Source organism: Nerophis lumbriciformis, linkage group LG33 (genome assembly GCF_033978685.3).
Source record: "Nerophis lumbriciformis linkage group LG33, RoL_Nlum_v2.1, whole genome shotgun sequence".
NCBI lineage: Eukaryota > Metazoa > Chordata > Actinopteri > Syngnathiformes > Syngnathidae > Nerophis > Nerophis lumbriciformis.
The window spans coordinates 18400653-18421123 of NC_084580.2; the positions used below are offsets into that span (position 1 = coordinate 18400653).

The following is a 20471-nucleotide window of genomic DNA, read 5'->3' on the forward strand; positions in this document are numbered from 1 at the left end:
AGTATCAAGCTACTCCTAATGGAGGGAAGCTTTTATTTTCCTGCTGAACTTGTAACACGTGTCTACATCACACCTCAAAACAGGAAGTTTGCAAGTTGACCCTTACAAAGATACCAACAATCCAGAATTTTGGTGGTAACAGAAACAAAAAGTCAATATTATATGGAATATACCTGACATAAAGGTGTATAACAAAGATAAATATGTAATAAATGATATTAATAACTTAAATCTTTGTGGGGGTAAACTTACAAAGTGTGTGAGTCATGCTTCACCACTGCTTTGTTTATTGTTATGGTTTCCAAGAAAGAGAAGATGTTTTACTTACCAGCTGGATCGTATTCGGCTGAAATGAAAGAGAAAGCAGGTGAAATTCACATCTCATGAATGAAGGCAGAGACTTTTTCGCGTCTTCCTGAAAGAGGAAACATTTGTGTCCCTCACCTTGTCTGCTTCGGCGACGCTTGATGATGAAGATGATGATGAAGATGCCGGCCGCCAGGAGGACCACCACAGCGAGGACCGCCAGCGTGGCAGTGACGCTCACGTTGCCTGTTGGTATGGTATGGTTTATTTGTTTGACAGCTGCTTCATAAGTCACATGAAGGAACATCAGGTGGTTACATTGACACTATTCAACATGTCCTAGATGTGTCTTTCTCACCTTCATGGCTTGCGTTGCTCAGGATGCTTCTTCTCTCCAGCTTGGTGACCAGGTCCTCCTTGACGCCAGACAGCTGGAACACACATTCGTACTTGCCCTCACCTCGGCCGTCACCTCCACTTTCAGCTCCACCGACATCTGGAAGGTTCCGTCGTGGTTGGGGAGCAGCTCTCCGTGCTCCACGTCCTCGAAGATCTGCTCGCCGTCTTTCCTCCAAAACAAGTCGGCTAGGTCGGGGTAGAAACCTGTCGCCATGCAGGTGACCGGAGAGGATGGCGTCTTCTGGAGGAGGAACACCTCTGGAAGCTCTGCACAGGAAGTGACGTGTGAATGGAGGATGACGTGGAGAGAAGATGGAGTGAAAGAGAGAGAATAAAGGTAAAGATGGAGGGAAAAGGAGACAATTAAGGTAAAGATAGAGATAAATGGACAAAATGGAGGTAAAGATAGAAAAAAATTAGAAAATGTAGGTAAAGAGAGAGAGAAAAGGTGAGAACAAAAGGTAAATATGGTGATAAAAGGAGAGAATGGAGGTAAAGATAGAGAAAAAATGAGAAAATGAAGGGAAAGATTAGAGAAAAGAAGGCAAAGATGCAGAAAAAAAGAACATTTGAGGTTAAGATGGATAGAAAAGGAGAGAATGAAAGTAAAGATGGAGAGAATAAAAGGTCAAAATGGAAAGAAAAGGAGAGAATGGAGGTAAAGTTGGAGAGAAAGGAGGTAAAGATGGAGAGAGAAGGAAAGAATGAAGGTAAAGATGGAGAGAAAATGTGAGAATAAAAGGTAAAGATGGTGATAAAAGGAGAGAATGGAGGTAAAGATAGACAGACAATTAGAAAATGAAGGGAAAGATTAGAGAAAAGAAAGCAAAGATGCAGAAAAAAGGAGAACATTTGAGGTAAAGATGGAGAGAAAAGGAGAGAATGAAGGTAAAGATGGAGAGAATAAAAGGTCAAGATGGAGAGAAAAGGAGAGAATTGAGGTAAAGTTGGAGAGAAAAGGAGACAATGAAGGTAAAGATGGAGATAAACGGACAAAATGTAGGTAAAGATGGAGAAAAAAGGAGAAAATGTAGGTAAAGAAAGAGAAAAGGTGAGAATGAAGTAACGATGGAGTAAATGAAGGTAAAGATGGAAAGAAAAGGTGAGAGTAAAAGATAAAGATTGTGATAAAAGGAGAGAATGGAGGTAAAGATGGAGAGAAAAGGAAAAAATGAAGGTAAAGATGAGAGAAAAGAAGGAAAAGATGCAGAAAAAAGGAGAAAATTTAGGTAAAGATGTAGCGAAAAGGAGAGAATGAAGATAAAGATGAAGAGAAAAGGAGAGAATGAGGTAAAGATGGAGAGAAAAGGAGAGAATGAAGGTAAATGTGAAAAGAAAAGGAGAGAATGGAGGTAAAGATGGAGAGAAAAGGAGAGAATGGAGATAAAGATGGAGAGAAAAGGAGGTGAAGAGAAAAGAGTGTAATGTCAGTAATGTTCCTATAGGGGGAGTGCTAACATGTTAAAAGGTGAAAGTACAAGGTGTGCTTCTACCTGTTCTCATTAGGACCTTCTTCCCATACTCCACATACTTCTTCAAGTAAGAAGGACAACGCTCAGTGTAATAATACTTAGTGTAGTCTAGTGTAGGTTTGTCTTGGTCCCACTTGAGTTTGGTGGGGAAAGCTTGTTGTTTTGCTGCAGTAAATGTCCATGTCTTCATGTCCAACGATATGAAATCTTCTCCATCATAACTGAACTGCTGCCAACCTTTAACCTCATCAGTCTCATCATTCCATTCACATCCTGTCATCTCCTGGACAATGTGAACACCTGAGAGACACAAAGTGTTGTAAAGCAGAGTGAAACTAACACACAACATGTCTTTGTTGTAGGTTATTATGGGATGGACAGAGACAAGGTATATCAGTGCAGTAATGTGTGTTTTTAATACAGTATAAACATATCAAATATATTAGAATAGTAGAAAGTTCAACATAAACAAACCTCCAGTTTGGTTGAAACGCTTCTTAAGTGTTTCAATGTTGTCTTTGTAGACATGTTCAGCAACAACATTGTTCTCTGTTTGTCTCTGCCAGTAGTTTGGATTCTCTGCTGTGATTTTGTTCATCCAGTCCTGTTTGGATTCTGCTTTCCTGATGTTGCTGTCATAGTAACTAATCTCAACTTCATCAACATAACCAACCTCCACATACTCTGGGAAGTTTGGAACTTGAGAGGATGCAGTGGTGAAATACTTGAGTGAATGAATCACTGAAAGACAAAAGGCATAAAAACAACATTTGATTCTTTAGTTTCATGTTGAACAATTCCTATTTGAAATGATGCTGTCTTCATTTCAACTTCAAACACTGCTGCTTCTCACAGTAAACAATCACTTCCTGTTCTAAGAGACAATAACAGCGTTTGTCTTTGACTTCATATTTATACCTCACTTTAAGACCACACACATGAATAACTTGACTTATTTCCTTCTACAACCGTAAGTGTCAAATAAATATATGACATTATTGCTAGCAGAGAAGTAAAAGTAGTTTTTCTAGGTGAGGGGAAGTTCAAACTAGTGATGTCACTGCCAAAGCATGGAAATATAGCAGCGCCTTATGGAATGTTTACAATGGAATACAACAACAATATTAGAATACTCTTCATTTAAATATTAGGACTATTCCCAGTAAAAAAAATCATTTAAGAAACATGTAAAGTCACTTTTTAGACTTAAGAGTTAATCTTTCATGTTATCAGTTTGAGAACTTTTTTCTTTTTCTCTTTCCTTTCTTTTATGAAATGAGCATGTAGGAATGAGGTGTATAAAGTTGTAAAGAAAGTGGACTTACCAGGCGTCACGCTGTGTGTTTGTACAACTAGGAGAAAGAAGAAAAGCAAGTTCATCATTAAATGTCACAAGTGCCGAAGTCAATAAAAAAAGTTTCTAGTTTTAATCCTCAGAGAAAAGCAAGGCGACGACAACTTGCTTGACGAGTAAACATGAAATGGACGCAAAGGCGGAAACGAGATTGTATAAAATCACGTGACTTGAAAGAACTTTCTGGAGGAGGAGACAAATATTTGACAGCAACGCAGCTAACACATGAATATTAACAAAATAAAAGTCATATCATCATTACAAGAATAAAAGTGATGTTTTTTTAAACAGCTTTATTATAATACACACACAAACTTTATAGGAACTGTTAAGGTGTTTGAGCTTCGTGGAGTTCTTTATGCGTGCACATGAAAGACACTTTCATCGAGTCTGATGAACGTCCTCTTGCACGAGGAGAAACTTTATTTCTTCTTCTAACACAACAACACACAACACTAGAGCGCCCCAAGTGGGGAACATGCGCTATAACAGCCAACCTTTACAATAAAGCCACACAGAGTAAGAGCGCAGATCAATCTTAACACCCCCACTCGCTATTTGCTCACTGTGTTAAACCAATTTTTAAACAATAATTCAAGAACATCCCTCACCATCCTGTTTTGCCAAACATATTCTGTGAAAAACATTTCAACTTTTGTTTAGTAGCTGGTTTTGTCAGGTCGAGTGCATGTGGATAAGTAAATTAAACTTCCCACTGCTTCTCTGTACTGTCTTGGTTGTTTCAACTTTTCAGCATTTTCTGCGTAATCAAGTTTTGGTTCACAAGGAGTTTCTCTTGGTTTACAATTTTCCATATCAAACCTTTGTAAAACCTTTTTCACATATCTCTCTTGTGACATTTTGACTAGTCCATTTGTTTGTGCAAAGTCTATTCCTAAGAAATGTTTTGGGATTCCCAAATCCTTCATTTTGAATCTCTGAGTTAACATTCTTTTTACATCCTGCATTGATTTTTCACTTGAAGCAGCTAAAATAAGGTCATCTACCCAAATAATAAGTATTACCTTTTTACCATATTTTTCTCTTGTGTACACACAATGATCTGCTTCATTTTGCACAGTCATTTTCACATAAATGGGTGTGTAACACTGTATTCCAGTTTCTGCCCGACTGTTTGAGTCCATACAATGATTTGTTCAGTTTACATACCAGTTTTTCACCAGTGTTAGAGTTTTTCTCGTATCCTTGTGGTTGTTCTAAATAGATTTCACAGTCTATGGGTGCGTGCAGATACGCGGTCTTCACGTCCATCTGATGTAAGATTAGGTCCTCCTGTGCCGCCTTCTGCATGAGAATTCTTACACTTAACATGTCAGCTGTCGGTGAAAACGTCTCTTCGTAATCAGTTCCTACTTTCTGGTCGTATCCTTTGGCAACAAATCTCGCCTTATATTTATTAGATCCATCTGTGTCTGTTTTGAGTGCATAAACCCACTTTGCTTTTAAAGCTCGCTTACCTGGTGGTAAGTCAGTCAACTGGAATGTGTCATTTTCCACTAGTGAGTTCATCTCCTCATCCATGGCGTTTTTCCAGTGCATTGACTTGGATGATAACACGGCTTCCTGATAAGTTTCTGGAATGTCACAAACTGCTCGATAACAGAAATCAACGCATGTTTGTAATCTGTCCAATGAATCATCAGTCTCAAAATCTTGTAAATAAGCTGGCTTTTGTTTTATCCTGAATGGATTCTTTCTGATTTCTGTTTCAGCATTTGCCGCTGACTGTTCCACATCTTCCTGCTCATTTAAATCCTCAGTTTTGTTTTCAGGTTGAACTCTGTCCTCATCCTTCTGGTCACTGTCACAGACTGCATTGTCTCTGTTGCCAATGTCATGTCCTGCGTATGGCTCCAAAGTTTGTGTCTCTCTCTCTACACTTGTTTTGGTTGCGAATCTCACCAATCTGATCTTTTGGACCTTTTCCATTTCTGGATAATATACAAGGAAGGCTGGGCTGTTTTTATCATATCCTATGAAAATGCCCTGCTCACTTTTGGAGTCTAGTTTTCCTTTTTCTTGTTTGTAACTAAAACATGTAGACCCAAACTTTTGCATTTGTGACACATTTGGTACTTTTCCTGTAAGTAACTCATATGCTGTTTTCTTTGTCCGTCTATTGTAACACCTGTTTCTAACATGAGCTGCTGTTTGAATGGCATAGTTCCACAAATAGTTTGGTAGTTTGCTTTCTATCAGTAAGCATCTAGCCATGTCAAACAGTGTTCGCCATTCTCTCTGCTGTGCCATTTTGGTGTGGCGAATAAGGCGCTGACGTCTCATGTCTTATTTTGTTCTTTGTTAGTAACATTTGGAACTCTCTGTTTGTAAACTCAGTGCCGTTGTCTGAACGTATACACTTCACATCTCCATAGGGTGCTACATCTGCTAAGAACTTTTCTGTTGCAGCAATTGCATCACTTTTTGACTTAAGGAAATATACTAATACAGCACCTGAATAGTCATCTGTGAAACATTTGTGTCCTTCTATGCTTTCAGTTTTCATTGGCCCTGCTAGGTCTGTATGGATTAACTCCAGGGGTTTATTTGCTTTAGCATCTAGCTCCCTATTTCTCGTTTGGGTAAACTTGCCTTTTGTACATATTTCACACATCTGATCTGGCTTAACAACATTTCCCTTAATTACCATACCTTTGACCACAGTTTGGAGTTTGATTACATCATCATAGTTGCAGTGCCCTAGAATCTCGTGCCATGTTTGTACGTCATGACAAACTTTACACTGATCTTCATTTGCATCAACAGTTGGTAGATAATATAGCTTCTCATTTTCGTTTATGTTAAATCTGTTACCATCTTTAGTGATCATGTGGCTCTCCCCTTTCTTGAACGTTATGGTTGCTCCTCCGTCGGCTGCTCTCGCCACTGAAAAGATGTTGTGGGGATATGAGGGCATGTACAGAGCATTTCGTAGTTGTGCCCTGTGCTGTCGTCCATCGCTGTCCACTAGATGTATCGTTGCTGTTCCTCTTCCTTGGGCCATTCCACTGCATCTTGTCCCATCAGCTAGTTCCACTGAATGAGTCTCTGGTTGAAAAGTGTTGTCAAAGCTTGTAAAGTTATTTACATCATTTACAATGTGGGATGTCGCTCCTGCATCCACCATAATGCCTTTCATCTTTATTTTGGGTGCTGACTCACTTTCTTCTTGTGCTGCTTTGAAGAGGTAATCTCTGGATTGTTCATCAGTAACCTTTCTGACATTGTCTCGTTTATCTTTCTTTTTGCATATGGTTTCTTGGTGTGTGTTGCTCTTACATAAAGTTGCACCACACTTTTCGGATACACATTCTTGCTCTGTGTCCTTTTAATCCACATTTGAAACATGTTAGATCTCCATCTTCACTTCTACTTTGAGTGCTGCTGGTGTACTTCTTCTGGATATTTCTATCTTGTTTTGTGAACGTTTTCATCACATTGTCTGTTGGCTCAGCAGTACTAATTTTCTCTGACTCTTCGTAAATACGTAATCTTCTTTTGAAATCTGTAAATGTCACATTGTCTTCATTTTGCGTTACATGTACAGCTAATGGCTTGTAAGAGTCAGGTAGGCCTCCAAGACTCATGGCTATGATCAGACTATCACTGAGAGTCTCACCGGCATCACGAAGTGCTGTAATCAGGTTTTCTGCTCTGATGATGTAGTCCGTAGTTGACTCTCTGTCTGCTTTCCGTAGTTTTGTCAAGGACGTGTACAGGTTGATTATTCGTGGCTTGCTTTTTCCTGAGTAATGGTCCCTCAGTATTTTCAGTGCTTTCCTGCCATCGTATGCAGCATCATGTCTTATTAAAGACAAGCTTTTATCATCGATCAACCTGATGAGCTCTGCATAGCAGTCTGGATTCTTTATTCTGTCCGCTGCTGCTTGCTCTTCTCCTACTGGTTCATTTAGAACAGTGTCTTTCAACTTTAAAATATGTAAGTGTCCCAAAAATCTTGCTTCCCAAAGGTCATACTTGCTTTCGGATCCATCAAAGTACTTTGCGGGGATACTGCTCCAGTAGTACGAGCCGCCATATTTGTTTAAGCTCCGCACTTTAGCGCTATGCTATGCTAATTAGCACAAACTTTACCGCGGTTACTTCTTCTTCGAGGGTACACGCTACTTTATTGGCTAAAGTCACTTTTATGCTCCGTGTAATACTTCACGTTTGCAATACCTTTATCCTTGGTCAAGCAGTTCTCCTCTGTTAGCTCAAGTCCACACCTGTAAACTTTCTTGGCTTCTCTGTCCGTGCGTCGACACAACGCTACCTGGCCTTGTTTGCTTGAGTTGGCTGGAATCTCTGGGGTTCCTGGGCACCATAACCTGTTAAGGTGTTTGAGCTTCGTGGAGTTCTTTGGGCGTGCACATGAATGACACTTTCATCGAGTCTGTTCAACGTCCTCTTGCACGAGGAAACTTTATTTCTTCTTCGTCTTAACATACAACTGCTGCGGTGCTAACCAGCACACAGCACCAGAGCGCCCCAAGTGGGGAACATGCGCTATAACAGCCAACCTACACAAAAAGCACACACAGAGAGCGCAGATCAATCTTAACATTGACACTAATAACACAAAGCTGCCATGTGGACTGTTATTGACCTATTGAAGGCTCCAATTACTTCACTGGAACAATTCCACTCTGAAATATTTTGGGGGGAAAATATTGCATATTTTGTGCGAAACATGGTTTTCTTTCACAAAAAGGGCATCAAACAAACAAAAAATGAAAAAATTATAAAATCTTATAATCAACAGATCTACAGACTTAAGCGTTAAAAGTAAACAAAAAAAAATAGAAATTTGGCTTATTTTCAACACTTATTCTTTTTATTTTTTTATTGGTATGAATTATTGACCTATTTAAGGTTCCAATTACTTCACATCAAATATTCCACGTTGAAATATTTTGGGGGGAAATGTTGCATAGTTTGTGTGTTTGCCATATAAATAAGGGTTTTGACATAAAGGGCATAAACATAAAAAAAACATTTAAAAAAACGTTATAACGACAGACAGACCTGAAGTTGATATCGAGATTCAAGCGTTAAATGAAAAAATAATTTATGACTTATTTCTAACATTTTTTATGACTGAGACCCTTCCGGGTACCCGGGACCAAACTTGAGGAAAGCCATAAAGGTTAAAAAAAAACAACCTATATATTGTATTGGTTTTAAAAAAGGAAAAATATAAAAATGGCCCCCGCATGCTTTGATTTTTCAGTCTGTGGCCCTGAGTGGAAAAAAGTTTGGACACCCCTGGTCTAAGCGTTTAAAACATTCTTTTAAAAGGAAAAAAAAACATTTTATTTGTAACTGTTTGTATGTGTGTAATAATTGAAGAATTGAACATACATATACAATGCACACACATATCAAGACACTTTCAATATTCAATATTTTATAGCAAGTTAAACAATTACATAGGAATATAAAATAAATCAAATTAAATACAATGCTCATACCAACCACACCTTGAAAAATAAGACACAATACAAATGAGATTAAAATAAAACATATATAAGTAAATATAATAAATTAAAATTGGGCTTATTAAAAAAAACTTAAATTTCTCCAATAAATATTTAACTTTAAGGCTGTTTTTACTTCTTACCATTTTCCAATATGTAATTAATATTTTAATGTAGGAGGTGGGGTTTCACTTTAAGAAAGCGACTTTTGTGTATGAAAAATGTAGCTCGCACGAGCTGGGTTGCATATGACGTCATACCGTTTGTTCTTCTTCGTGGCTTAATTGACACGATGGTCAAGCAGCTGGAGCGTAGAACTAAAACAAGTGAGAGTGAGTGTAGAGTTTGAGCACAAAATGTCCTATAAAAAGATCAGAATCCAATGGGATCCAGGACTACCTCCTGATGTGGCCTCAAACTGATGCCAAAAGATCAGATGTGAAGGACTTTGGAGTGTTTGGACTGTCAAAAAAAATCAAATCTTTATCACTTGAGGGCAGAAAAATAATCAGATTTGGTGTGCAGTAAACGGGTCATTAGACTTGCTCAGTGGCCTTGTGGTTAGAGTGTCTGCCCTGAGACTGGAAGGTGGAGAGTTCAAACCCTGGCCGAGTCATACCAAAGACTTAAAAAATGGGACGCATTACCTCCCTGCTTGGCACTCAGCATCAAGGGTTGGAATTGGGGGTTAAACCACCAAAAATGATTCCCGGGCGTGGCACCGCTGCTGCTCTCTGCTCCCCTCACTTCCCAGGGGGTGAACAAGGGGATGGGTCAAATGCAGAGGACAAATTTCCCCACACCTAGTGTATGTGTGTGACTATTGTTGGTACTTTAACTTTAACTTAACTTCTCTTATTATTGCAACAACAATGCCAACACACAGCAATTCCACTCAATCTAGGCCAAGCTGGCTGTACACTGTGGCATTGAACCCAGCAAAACTGGAAATGCCACAGCACAAGACAACACTAAGATCCTCCCTATGACGAAGGACTCGGAGGACAGCATTCCAGATGCCTTTGAGGTGGTGCCAAGAGTTCTTGTCCAGCATGACTATGCCAACTGGACACCACCTCAGAACTGTCCCTTACCTAACAACCGTGTCACATACATTGGTGGCTGGGTGGTAAGAAACATTCTCACCAGGCTAACGTGTCACACATGTAGATTTGTCTTAGTTACAGAAGTTCTCACACGGTCATACCACTTATTAAAATGAATAAACAATGGTGGACTTATTATTATTTATGTAATATATAGATATTGATATAATGTACAAATAATAAAATGATATATATTTATATATACACAGACACACACATGACATAGCCCACATTCCTGTAGAGTTACATTCTTCTATTTACAGGTTTATGGATTTTCTATGAACTAGAATGTAACACTAATTCCATATAGGTGTATTGAGGGGATAAAAATAGTGTTTAAACAATAGTTTCTCTGTGGGTGGAAATTAAACAGTTTGAGTGGTAATGAATTTACATGAAAGTCACAACAGAAAACGTATACCTCCCAATCTCCGGAATACGGCATTTGGAATTATACACCATATTGAATGTGAATTCACAAGATAATATTTAACCATTTTACTTTTAAGACTCCAATCATTAGATTCAAGTCAATCATATTAAAACCCTCTTCAACACATTTAATCATTGCTACTTTTCTTATATAATGACATTTGCTTTTCCACATGAATTTTAGGTTGACGTCCTCAATAGTTGTGACAATCTTGGTTGTAGTAGGCAGGGAACAAGCCGGGGAGATAAGTCTGGACATGCTATCCATTTTAGTCAGCAAGATTCTTCCAAAGATGGATAAGTCCCGCTGAAGCCACCTGTTTAGGATTGATTTACAGCCATCAATATACGCTTTTCCAAGTTGACCTTATCTGCTCTGATCTTATTTGTGACATTAAACAATGCCTAAATATTTGCCCTCATCTTTCACTTTGATATTGTGCAATGTTGTGCTTGGACAATGGTGTAAGGTGAGGATTTCACACTTGTCCATGTTGAAGTCCAGTCCAGAAGCTTTAGAAAACAAATCAATAGCTTGTAGGGCCAAAGGGATTTGATGATGATTTTCAAAAAAAGTGTGGCTTCATCAGCAAGTTGACTTATCAATATCTCATTTCCCATCACTTGAATGCCTTCTATGAAAGAGTTCTTCATGAAAATAGCTAACATTTCTGCCACCATTATAAATAGTAAAGGTGATCTTCCACAGCTTTGTCTTATTCCTCTTTTGACATCAACTCTTGGAAAACTCCCTCAGTCTAGAGCTACTCAACTATTAATATCAGTGGATAACATTTAAATTGTAGCAAAACGTTTGTGTCCAAATCCAAAATATTTCAAGGTTTTCAAAATAAATGGATCCTCAACACAGTCAAATGTTTTTTAAAAGTCTAAAAACAACAAGAGACTTTCGCTGTTGATGATAGCTTTATAGTTCACCAAGTCTAAAACTAGCCTGTATAAAACGTTCTTTTAGGAATCCAGAGCAAAAAAATATATATATGTATATAAATATATATATATATATATATATATATATATATATATATATATATACATATATACACAAACCCCGTTTCCATATGAGTTGGGAAATTGTGTTAGATGTAAATATAAACGGAATACAATGATTTGCAAATCCTTTTCAACCCATATTCAGTTGAATGCACTACAAAGACGTGATATTTGATGTTCAAATTCATAAACTTTTTTTTTTTTTGCAAATAATAATTAACTTAGAATTTCATGGCTGCAACACGTGCCAAAGTAGTTGAGAAAGGGCATGTTCACCACTGTGTTACATGGCCTTTCCTTTTAACAACACTCAGTAAACGTTTGGGAACTGAGGAGACACATTTTTTTAAGCTTCTCAGGTGGAATTCTTTCCCATTCTTGATTGATGTACAGCTTAAGTTGTTCAACAGTCCGGGGGTCTCCGTTGTGGTATTTTAGGTGTGACTAGCTCCTAGTGTGACTATACATAAAAGATCTTATAAATATTTTAATGAAGTAAAATTTATAGATGATGTGAAACATGTTAACTGGGAAATTGTGTGTCTTGAGGAGGATCCCGAAGCGGCTTTGAGCACATTCATGAAGTTATTTTTGCAGATTGTAGATAAGCATGCTCCTGTCAGGAAAACAACTGTCAAGGCAAATGGCGCCCCTTGGTTAGGGAATGAGCTCAAAGCACTTATGAAGCAACGTAACCAGGCTAAAAAGTTGGCAGACTCTTCTGGTCTACTTTCTGATGCAATGATCTATCGTAAATTAAGAAATCGTGTAACTAAAATAAATAGAAGTAATAAAAAGGTATATTATCAGACAAAGATCTATGACTTTAGACATGATGGAAAACAATTGTGGAAAATTTTAAATCAAATAATGGGAAGATCAGCATCATGTAAAACAAATTCGTATATAGAAGTTGATGGAGCTTACCTGACTAAGCCAATGGAAATTGCCACATATTTTAATAATTACTTCACAAACAAGGTGGAAAATCTGAGAGTGAATATGACACCTTCTGATGGCTCCTCCTCATGCACATTAATTGAAAATCATATAATGAAGGGTAAAAACTGCAGGTTCGATTTTGTACCAGTTAGTAGTTCTGATATTGAGAAATTGTTGTTATCACTGCCATCTGATAAACCTGCTGGGACGGACATGCTAGATGGCAAATTGTTAAGAATTGCGGCATGCCATGTATCAACTCCGATTTGTCATATATTTAATAAATCATTAAGATATGGAGTCTTTCCTGGGGTTTGGAAGGAGGCTAAGGTCATCCCTCTACCCAAGGACAAAAATAAGGATTTTACTGGTATAAATAGTAGACCAATAAGCATACTTCCTGTTCTTAGTAAATTGATGGAAAAAGTTGTTTTCAAACAAATTCAAGATTACTTTACCTACAACAAACTGATGTCGGGTTCCCAGCATGCTTATAGGCAAGGTCACTCAACATCTACTGCTCTAGCTCAGCTGACTGATGACTGGCTGTCACAAATGGACGTCAAGAAGATGGTTGGTACTGTCCTGATTGACTTTAGTGCGGCATTCGATGTCATAGATCACAACATAATGATCTCCAAACTGAGAAAATATGGTTTTAATAGTATGTCACTTTCTTGGATGTTGAGCTATCTATCAGCAAGATCACAGAGAGTGTGTTTTAATGGTAGCCTATCTGAACGCAAGTACAATTACTGCGGCGTGCCTCAAGGAAGCTGCTTAGGTCCTTTACTTTTTATTATTTTTACTAATGATCTTCCCTGTGTTACAACAAACACCAATATGGTTATGTATGCAGATGACACAACTCTATACAGTACTGCCTCTACCTTAAATGACCTAGAAAACAACTTAAATCAGGACCTGGAGACAGTGTCCCGCTGGGTAAATGATAGTAAACTTGTTGTGAATATTGACAAAACAAAAAGCATTCTTTTTGGATCCAGGCATATGCTTGTTGATGACCCACAGCTTCATATTTTAATGTCAGACATACGTATTGAGCAGGTCAAAAAAGCAAAATTGCTTGGTGTGCTATTAGACAGTCAACTGTCATGGTCTGATCATATTAATGGTATTTCAATGAGAATGGGAAGAGGTTTAGCCATGGTCAGGAAGTGCTCCACCTTCTTGACATCCTCAACAATGGCTCAAGTCATACAGTCCTTGGTTTTCTGTCATCTTCATTACTGTCCTATAATATGGTCCGCTACGACTAAGTCTGACCTGAACAAACTGCAACTTGTTCAGAACAGAGCGGCTAGACTGCTACTTAAATGTTCTTTGCACACTAATATTGCATTTATGCATTCACGCCTGTCCTGGTTGTCTGTTGAACAAAAGATGCATTGTAGTCTCATTATGTTCTTTAGAACTATCATTTTAGATCAATCACCAGATTACTTTTACAAACAGTTTTTAAAATCAACTAATACACATATTCATGACACTAGGAATGCCAGCAATGGCTATTTGGCACTTCCTGCTCCCAGGACCAATCTCCTCAAACATACAGTCATGTATAGATGTACATCATTTTGGAATGGGTTGCCATCTCACATTAATCTCTCACAAAGTAAATTGTCATTCAAGACAGCTTTGAAGATACACCTATTGCAGCTGCCCACATGACGAGAATTTTTAATACTGGTTTTAACTAGCTTTTTATCTTATGTTGTATTTTTCCATTGTATAATGTCTGTTATTGCATGTATTCTTTGCATTTTTCATTTTGTATGCTCCTATATGGACCCCAGGAAGACTAGCAGTCGCCTTGGCGTCAGCTAATGGGGATCCATTCAATAAACAATAAACAATAAACGACGTGGTCGCATAGTGATGCGGGTGTGGTTCTCCCAAGGATGCAGACGGCTTGGACACAGCTTGCAGGTAGGAAAAATGATTTATTTTAAATATAAATAATATGATGAATAAACAAAAGGGCTAGCGTGGGAGCTAGCAAACCAAAAGAGCCTAGCGTGAGAACTAGTAGCTAAGAAACAGTAAATAATCGTCGTCATCAGTTGTGTGAGAACAAACTACGAAGCCAGACAGAGTGAGGCCAGAGCAAAGACTAAATAGCCCTCTGATTAGTGCCCGGGCAACAGGTGCGCGTCCCGAACACTAACCAAAGGCAGGTGAAAGTAATCAGCTGACATGGCAACTGAACACAAACAAAATCAAATGTGCTGAAAACATATGTGACGAGAAACATAAACAAACTATGATCCGTGCAGCGGATCGTAACATTAGGCTTCATAATGCGCCACACATTTTCAATGGGAGACAGGTCTGGACTACAGGCAGGCCAGTCTAGTACCCGCACTCTTTTACTATGAAGCCACGTTGATGTAACACGTGGCTTGGCATTGTCTTGCTGAAATAAGCAGGGGCGTCCATGGTAACGTTGCTTGGATAGCAACATATGTTACTCCAAAACCTGAATGTACCTTTCAGCATTAATGGCGCCTTCACAGATGTGTAAGTTACCCATGTCTTGGGCACTAATACACCCCCATACCATCACAGATGCTGGCTTTTCAACTTTGCGCCTATAACAATCCGGATGGTTCTTTTCCTCTTTGGTCCGAAGGACACGACGTCCACAGTTTTCAAAAACAATTTGAAATGTGGACTCGTCAGACCACAGAACACTTTTCCACTTTGTATCAGTCCATCTTAGATGAGCTCAGGCCCAGTGAAGCCGACGGCGTTTCTGGGTGTTGTTGATAAATGGTTTTCGCCTTGCATAGGAGAGTTTTAACTTGCACTTACAGATGTAGCGACCAACTGTAGTTACTGACAGTGGGTTTCTGAAGTGTTTCTGAGCCCATGTGAAGATATCCTTTACACACTGATGTCGCTTGTTGATGCAGTACAGCCTGAGGGATCCAAGGTCACGGGCTTAGTTGCTTACGTGCAGTGATTTCTCCAGATTCTCTGAACCCTTTGATGATATTACGGACCGTAGATGGTGAATTCCCTAAATTCCTTGCAATAGCTGGTTGAGAAAGGTTTTTCTTAAACTGTTCAACAATTTGCTCACGCATTTGTTGACAAAGTGGTGACCCTCGCCCCATCCTTGTTTGTGAATGACTGAGCCTTTCATGGAATCTACTTTTATACCCAATCATGGCACCCACCTGTTCCCAATTTGCCTGCACACCCGTGGGATGTTCCAAATAAGTGGTTGATGAGCATTCCTCAACTTTATCAGTATTTATTGCCACCTTTCCCAACTTCTTTGTCACGTGTTGCTGGCATCAAATTCTAAAGTTAATGATTATTTGCAAAAAAAAAAAAGTTTATCAGTTTGAACATCAAATATGTTGTCTTTGTAGCATATTCAACTGAATATGGGTTGAAAATGATTTGCAAATCATTGTATTCCTTTTATATTTACATCTAACACAATTTCCCAACTCATATGGAAACGGGGTTTGTATATATATACTGTATATGTCATGTCTGTGTGATCATGTTTTGTTTTAGTAATGTTCGGTTTTATTTTTTGGACTTTTTGTGCACTTTTGTTTTGTTTTGTCACCATAGTTACCCATTAGTTTCACCTGTCATGTCACGCACCTGTTTTGAGTCACGCACCTGTTGTTAATCATGTCTGTGTTATTTAAGCTTTTCATTTTCTGTTGTTCGTCCTGGTGTCATATCCTTTCTAACCCTGCTATCCTCTCGTTTCAAGCCCTGTTCACGGTCCCATGCCACAGTAAGTGTTTTGTTATTTCGTGTTCAGTTTCTGCCTTTGTGCAAGTTTTGTTTTCATTCGCCAAGTATTTTTTTACCTCCGCCATTGTGCGCGCTTTTCGTTTATTCCTTTTTTGATAGTAATAAATAAATCATGTACCCACCTTCAAGCCATGTCCGATCCAAATTTTCTTGCATCTTGGGAAAACAAAAACTCCATAGTCCAAGTCTTGTCAGTATATATATATATATATATATATATATATATATATATATATATATATATATATATGTATATATATATATATATATATATATATGTATATATATATATATATATATATGTATATATATATATATATATATATATATATATATATATATATATATATGGCAGCACGGTGGAGGAGGGGTTAGTGCATCTGCCTCACAATACGAAGGTCCTATGTAGTCCTGAGTTCAAACCTGGGCTCGGGATCTTTCTGTGTGGAGTTTGCATGTTCTCCCCGTGACTGCGTGGGTTCCCTCCGGGTACTCCGGCTTCCTCCCACCTCCAAAGACATGCACCTGGGGATAGGTTGATTGGCAATACTAAATTGGTCCTAGTGTGTGAATGTGAGTGTGAATGTTGTCTGTCTATCTGTGTTGGCCCTGCGATGAGGTGGCGACTTGTCCAGGGTGTACCCCGCCTTCCACCCGATTGTAGCTGAGATAGGCTCCGGCGACCCCAAAATGGATGGATGGATGGATGGATATATATATACATATATATATATATATATATATATATATATATATAAAGGAACACTTTGAAAACACATCAGATTTCAATGGTGAAAAAAAAAATATCTATACTGATATGGACAGTTTAATGTCTCAGGAACAAAAGGATGCCACATCTTTTGATGGAAATAAAAGTTTTCAGCCTACAGAGGGCTCAGTATATAGACACCCCAAAAATCAAAGTGAAAAAAATGATGTGGCAGGCTCGTCCATTTTGCCTAAATTCAATTTCTGCAACTCAAAATTCTTTTCAATATCTTATGTGGCCCCCACGTGCTTGTGTGCATGCTTGACAACGTCGCGGAATGCTCATAATGAGATGACGGATGGTGTCTTGTGGGATGTCCTCCCAGATCTGTCTAAGGGCATCAGTGAGCTCCTGTAAAGTCTGAGGAGCAACCTGGCGGCGTCTGATGGACCGAAACATTATGTCCCAGAAGTGTTCTATCGGGGTTGGATCAGGTGATCGTGAGGGCCAATCAATTGTGTCAATTCCTTCATCCTCCAGATACTGTCTGCATACTCTTGCCACATGAGGCCAGGCATTGTCATGGACCAGGAGGAACCCAGGACCTACTGCACCAGCGTAGGGTCTGACCATGGGTGCAAGGATTTCATCCCGATACCTAATGGCAGTCAGACTGCCGTTCTCTAGCCTGTAGAGGTCTGTTGGTCCCTCCATGGAAATGCCTCCCCAGACCATCATTGACCCACCACCGAACGGGTCATGCTGAATGATGTTGCAGGCAGCATAGCGCTCTCTTTGCGTTCTCCAGACCCTTTCACGTCTATCACAGGTGCTCAGGGTAAACCTGCTCTCATCTGTGAAAAGGACAGGGCGCCAGTGGCGGACTTGCCAATTCTGGTGTTCTATGGAAAATGCCAATCGAGCTCCAGGGTTCTGAGCAGTGAGCACAGGGCACACTACAGGACGTCGTGCCCTGAGGCCACCCTCGTGAAGTCTGTTTCTGACTGTTTGGGCAGAGACATTCACACCAGTAGCCTGCTGGAGGTCATTCTGTAGGGCTCGGGCAGTGCTCAACCTGTTCCTCCTTGCACAAAGCAGCAGATATCGGTCCTGCTGATGGGATGAGGACCGTCTACGGCCCTGTCCGGCTCTCCTAGAGTAACTGCCTGTCTCCTGGCGTCTCCTCCATGCTCTGGAGATTGTACTGGGAGACACATCAAATCTTCATGCAACAGCACGCATGGATGTGCCATCCTGGAGGAGTAGGACAATCTGCGCAACTTCAGGAGGGTAAAGAAATCGCCTCATGCTCCCAGTCGTGATAATGACTCTAGCTAAAGCCAACACTTGTGGAAAAACAGTTAAAAAAGATCAAGAGAGAGGAACTTGAAATGGCCTCCACCTGCAAAACCAGTCCTGTTTTGGAGACCATCTCGTTGTTGCCCCTCTAGTGCACCTGTTGTTAATTCCATCAACACCAATGCAGCTGAAACTGATTAACAACCCCCTCTGCCACGTACCTGACCAAAACCTTAGCAGAAAAGTGCAATTGAATTCATGCCATACCCTGATAAAGAAACTGTTACTTTAATTTTTTGAGCAGTATATATATATATATATATATATATATATATATATATATATATATTTATATATATATATATATATATATATATATATATATATATATATATATATATATATATATATATATATATATATATATATATATATATATATATATATATATATATACAATTTCCCAACTCATATGGAAACGGGGTTTGTATATATATATATATATATACATATATAGTTTTGCAAAAAAGAGCACAGTGAGTCAATGTTAATCTTGTATTTTAAGCACTTTGGTCTTTAAAGTAACATCTGTGAGGTCATTTGAGTAAGTAAATATTTTCTTGCCAAGTTGATTTCCAGTCTATATTTTTATACAAGTTATTCCAGTAAAAACTGCTGCATATTTGAAAACAATGTCGCTTTGGAAAATATCACTAAAGCACTGATTTGAGGATTTGTCAGTCAATAGTGAGCACGTATTAGCAATAAATTTATCATTGGAGTAAAAGTTGAATACGTAACAATTCAGATCCTAAGATTAGTAACCTTCTAGCACCTTCTGGTATTGCATCAAAATAATGAAATGTTCACAGGTGTAACAGGTAGACCATATACTGAGCTAAATTATTCTTAATATACAGAGTAGATGTATATATATATACATATATATATATATTCTTATATGTAATGTCTTGATATTGCAAATATCTGTTGGGAGAGGAATTGTGTTTGTATATCATTGACCATGACAATAGAAATCTACTATGAAAATGTTATAATTTTACTGGAAATTCTGAAATATTATAACTACATCTTAGCAAACAATTTGAAACCTCCTATGGTTTAAAGACATGAGCAGTAACAAAGTTCCATATGAAATTATAATGTTTTGTTTTTTAATGACAGTTTCTCCTTGATTCTTTGGGCCACAGACACTAATTTTGGATTTGTCTGAGTTCAGTTGAAGAAAATGTTTTTGCATCCACACACTGATCTGTTCCATGCAGCGACAAAGTGAATCAACAGGCCGACGTTCACCTGCCGTCAGTGACACATAGATCTGAGTGTCATCTGCATAGTTGTGGTAGGACACATTGAAACTGCATGTGAACTGGCTTAGTGGCAGCATGTACAAGTTGAACAATAGGGTCCCAGAATAGAGCCCTGAGGAACCCCACAGGTCATAGACATTTGGTCAGAGACACAGTTACCAATTCCAACAAAGTATGTCCTGTGATCGAGATAGGACTTGAACCAGTTCAGAGCAGAAACCGATATTCCCACCCACTTTTCTAACCTCTGTAATAAGATAGAATGGTCAACTGTTTCAAAGGCAGCCCTCAGGTCCAGCAGAACCAAGACTGAGACTTGTCCTGCATCTGTTTACAGGCAGATATCATTTGTCACCTTATCACTGGTTCAGTGCTGTGGTGGGACCTAAAGCCTGATTGGAAAGTATCAAACACATTGTTGAACAGGAGAACGTCACCAAGCTTTTGGTAGTGATGTACGGATCGATACTGAAATTTCAATACGGCCGATACCAGCTCTTCATGCTCTAATATCGATTCTCAAGTCAAAATATTGATAGTTTTGATACTTTCGTTGTTTGAGACAATGTATATCATTAACATGAACACAGTGTAAAGTTACTAAATCACTGAGATCTTGTCAAAATAAAACGCGATTGGTGGGAACTACTTTTTCTCTCGCAGAGGCAGCGGCACATTGTGCTGTGCTCAGTCATTCAGTCGGTCATTTGTTTATTTAAGAAAATTACCGGCAAGTAAAATGAGTCAGTCAGTATTATAAAACAGCAAGTGTATGTTTCCTTTTATGTAGACTATTTGAAGA

General features: G+C 38.7%; 1 long non-coding RNA gene and 1 pseudogene across 1 annotated transcript in view; both read right to left on the minus strand.

The window, feature by feature from the left end:
- The window catches only part of LOC133575552 (uncharacterized), a 39628-nt gene that overhangs the window by 3292 nt on the left and 15865 nt on the right, over positions 1 to 20471 (minus strand). The gene's annotated exons all lie outside the window — the stretch shown is intronic.
- LOC133575550 (major histocompatibility complex class I-related gene protein-like) lies at positions 277 to 3659 on the minus strand (annotated as a pseudogene).